The 4,677-nt window shown below is 36.0% G+C and overlaps 2 non-coding genes across 2 annotated transcripts; both read left to right on the top strand.

Annotated features, from left to right (window-relative positions):
• On the top strand, window positions 1-73 carry TRNAA-AGC (transfer RNA alanine (anticodon AGC)). Its single transcript has one exon. It is a non-coding gene; the product is annotated as a tRNA-Ala (tRNA).
• A 3,149-nt stretch (window positions 74-3,222) lies between these two features.
• Window positions 3,223-3,295, top strand: TRNAA-AGC (transfer RNA alanine (anticodon AGC)). Its single transcript has one exon. It is a non-coding gene; the product is annotated as a tRNA-Ala (tRNA).
• Window positions 3,296-4,677: the final 1,382 nt, after the last annotated feature.

The following is a 4,677-nucleotide window of genomic DNA, read 5'->3' as shown; positions in this document are numbered from 1 at the left end:
GGGGAATTAGCTCAAATGGTAGAGCGCTCGCTTAGCATGCGAGAGGTAGCGGGATCGATGCCCGCATTCTCCAGATAACTTTTTGGAACCAAAATTTGCTGCAATATATCAAGTGAAGAATAACATTCCTGACCAAAATTCTTCACTGTTTTTATTTTCTTCTGATGCCCCAGAGGAATGCTGAGTTACATATAGTTATCTTGAAAATTACATGGAAACAATTTGGGGTTGATTCAAAGAGCTGATACACCACATTTCCTGTGAGTAACTGACTATAAGCCACACTTATGGTAGCTCCAAACTTGCAGCAATTTGTTGAAGCCCCATAATGCTGCATAAAAAAGTGAAATCGGGTTGCTAGGGGTCCAATTTCAACTGATGTAACTGGTGTTACTATACTGTTGCAAGGTTAACTTACCCCCTTTGTAAATAATTGAATCAACTTCTCAGAATTAACCCAGTGGATCCCAGTATCTGGTATATGTTAATACATTTTTCTATTTCTTCTGGCTAAAAGTCACCGTGAATTTTTAGCTTATTCTCTATATCTTCTTAGGACTGATCACTTGTTTTCAATTTGTAAAGTTCTTTCTAGTATTATCTAACACTAGCTGGAAAGCCATGGATGTAGAGTTAGTAAAGTCATAGCTGTTAATTTCCATGTAAGTTTGTGTATTGAGGTAAAATGTAGACAAATGGCTGGTAAATTTTGTCAAATATAGAATCCTCCTTCCACAGAATAACAAATACTAAACAAGTTCCTGGGTGAGCTTGAGCCACCAAACTTTTGGTTAACAACTGAACGCGTTAAGCAATTGCGCCACAAAGACACGTGAAAGTGCTTCCTAATGGATATTATCATTAAGGGAAGATGAACCAGCAGAACTGAACTTAAACTGCTTAAAAGTTTCTAACTTGGATCATTTCTTACAAATGGACACTATAATATTAACTTGTGCAAAGTAAGAAATAACAGGATTATACCCTGTGAATTGAGAATTTTGTCAGGGTGTGAAAATATCTTAGTCATGATGGGGGCGATTCAATCCAGTTATAAAAGGGTTGAAATAGGGGGATTTCAGTTAGTCCAAGGATCCAAGAATATGAGAACTTATTTGCAGTGCTATGAAAAATTCTAGTTATGTATTCACAATGATAGGTGTGCCAAATTGTATTTATAATAAAGATAGAGAATGGTGGAACTGAGTTTTTTCAATATAAAGCTATATGGCATTTGGTAGCACTCAAAATATGCGTTACAAATTTGTGGGTATACTTAGGAATGTCAGAAATATAACGAGATAAAAGGGAATATGACAGGGAGTTGGGCATTAAAATTCCTATGAGAAGGAAAGTAAGACAATGTATTTCTGTTCACAATGGAAGTAAGTTGTGACAGTGCCACCAGATGTGGGACAGTTTCCTCAGCCCCACAAAGTCTCCAACACAATGGTGATAAAGAAGGAAACATTTTATGAAATCATTAAGGTACTAAATACCAACGATAATGGGATTTCACTAAATTTGAGGCTAATGGATGTTTTGAGATGTTATCTCTAAATGTAATCCAGTCCTCCTAGTGTAAGTGGTGTAAATGGTTTTAACATCAAAGGGGAATTAGCTCAAATGGTAGAGCGCTCGCTTAGCATGCGAGAGGTAGCGGTATCGATGCCCGCATTCTCCAGATAACTTTTTGGAACCAAAATTTGCTGCAATATATCAAGTGAAGAATAACATTCCTGACCAAAATTCTTCTTTGTTTTTTTTTCTTCTGATGCCCCAGAGGAATGCTGAGTTACATATAGTTATCTTGAAAATTACATGGAAACAATTTGGGGTTGATTCAAAGAGCTGATACACCACATTTCCTATGAGTAACTGACTATAAGCCACACTTATGGTAGCTCCAAACTTGCAGCAATTTGTTGAAGCCCCATAATGCTGCATAAAAAAGTGATATCGGGTTGCTAGGGGTCCAATTTCAACTGATGTAACTGGTGTTACTATACTGTTGCAAGGTTAACTTACCCCCTTTGTAAATAATTGAATCAACTTCTCAGAATTAACCCAGTGGATCCCAGTATCTGGTATATGTTAATACATTTTTCTTATTCTTCTGGCTAAAAGTCTCCGTGAATTTTTAGCTTATTCTCTATCTCTTCTTAGGACTGATCACTTGTTTTCAATATGTAAAGTTCGTTCTAGTATTATCTAACACTAGCTGGAAAGCCATGGATGTAGAGTTAGTAAAGTCATAGCTGTTAATTTCCATGTAAGTTTGAGTATTGAGGTAAAATGAAGACAAATGGCTGGTAAATTTTGTCAAATATAGAATCCTCCTGCCACAGAATAACAAATACTAAACATATTCCTGGGTGGACTTGAACCACCAACATTTCAGTTAACAGCCAAACACGCTAACCAATTGCAGCACAGAGACACGTAAAAGAGTTTACTAATGGATATTATCAGTAAGGGAAGATGAACCAGTAGAACTGAACTTAAACTGCTTAAAAGTTTCTAACTTGGATCATTTCTTACAAATGGACACTATAATATGAACTTGTGCAAAGTAAGAAATAACAGGATTATACCCTGTGAATTGAGAATTTTGTCAGGGTGTGAAAATATCTTAGTCATGATGGGGGCGAATCAATCCAGTTATAAAAGGGTTGAAATAGGGGGATTTCAGTTAGTCCAAGGATCCAAGAATATGAGAACTTATTTGCAGTGTTATGAAAAATTCTAGTGATGTATTCACAATGATAGGTGTGCCATATTGTATTTATAATGAAGATAGAGAATTGTGGAACTGAGTTTTTTCAATATAAAGCTATATGGCATTTGGTAGCACTCAAAATATGCGTTAAAAATTTGTGGGTATACTTAGGAATATCAGAAATATAATGTGTTAAAAGGGAATATGACAGGGAGTTGGGCATTAAAATTCCTATGAGAAGGAAAGTAAGACAATGTATCTCTGTTCACAATGGAAGTAAGTTGTGACAGTGCCACCAGATGTGGGACAGTTTCCTCAGCCCCACAAAGTCTCCAACACAATGGTGATAAAGAAGGAAACATTTTATGAAATCATTAAGGTACTAAATACCAACGATAATGGGATTTCACTAAATTTGAGGCTAATGGATGTTTTTGAGATGTTATCTCTAAATGTAATCCAGTCTTCCTGGTGTAAGTGGTGTAAATGGTTTTACCATCAAAGGGGAATTAGCTCAAATGGTAGAGCGCTCGCTTAGCATGCGAGAGGTAGTGGGATCGATGCCCACATTCTCCAGATTAGATTTTGGAACCAAAATTTGCTGCAATATATCAAGTATAGAATAACATTCCTGACCAAAATTTTTCACTGTTTTTATTTTCTTCTGATGCCCCAGAGGAATGCTGAGTTACATATAGTTATCTTGAAAATTACATGCAAACAATTTGGGGTTGATTCAAAGAGCTGATTCACCACATTTCCTGTGAGTAACTGACTATAAGCCACACTTATGGTAGTTCCAAACTAGCAGCAATTTGTTGTAGCCCCATAATGCTGCATAAAAAAAAGATATCGGGTTGCTAGGGGTCCAATTTGAACTGCTGTAACTGGTGTTACTATTCTGTTTCAAGGTTAACTTTCCCCCTTTGTAAATAATTGAATCAACTTTTCAGAATTAACCCAGTGGATCCCAGTATCTGGTATATATTAATACATTTTTCTTATTCCTCTGGCTAAAAGTCACTGTGAATTTTTAGCTTATTCTCTATATCTTCTTAGGACTGATCACTTGTTTTCAATTTGTAAAGTTCTTTCTAGTATTATCTAACACTAGCTGGAAAGCCATGGATGTAGAGTTAGTAAAGTCATAGCTGTTAATTTCCATGTAAGTTTGTGCATTGAGGTAAAATGTAAACAAATGGCTGGTAAATTTTGTCAAATATAGAATCCTCCTCCCACAGAATAACAAATACTAAACACATCCCTGGGTGGGCTTGAAACACCAAACTTTTGGTTAACAACTGAACGTGTTAAGCAATTGCGCCACAGAGACACGTGAACGTGCTTTCTAATGGATATTATCAGTAAGGGAAGATGAACCAGCAGAACTGAACTTAAACTGCTTAAAAGTTTCTAACTTGGATCATTTCTTACAAATGGACACTATAATATGAACTTGTGCAAAGTAAGAAATAACAGGATTATACCCTGTGAATTGAGAATTTTGTCAGGGTGTGAAAATATCTTAGTCATGATGGAGGTGAATCAATCCAGTTATAAAAGGGTTGAAATAGGGGGATTTCAGTTAGTCCAAGGATCCAAGAATATGAGAACTTATTTGCAGTGTTATGAAAAATTCAAGTTATGTATTCACAATGATAGATGTGCCAAATTGTATTTATAATAAAGATAGAGAATGGTGGAACTGAGTTTTTTCAATATAAAGCTATATGGCATTTGGTAGCACTCAAAATATGCGTTATAAATTTGTGGGTATACTTAGGAATGTCAGAAATATAATGAGATAAAAGGGAATATGACAGGGAGTTGGGCATTAAAATTCCTATGAGAAGGAAAGTAAGACAATGTATCTCTGTTCACAATGGAAGTAAGTTGTGACAGTGCCACCAGATGTGGGACAGTTTCCTCAGCCCCACAAAGTCTCCAACACAATGGTG

This window comes from Taudactylus pleione, unplaced genomic scaffold (assembly GCF_031769625.1).
Source record: "Taudactylus pleione unplaced genomic scaffold, aTauple2 ptg000174l, whole genome shotgun sequence".
Taxonomy (NCBI): domain Eukaryota; kingdom Metazoa; phylum Chordata; class Amphibia; order Anura; family Myobatrachidae; genus Taudactylus; species Taudactylus pleione.
This window is presented reverse-complemented; position numbering and strand designations above follow the sequence as displayed.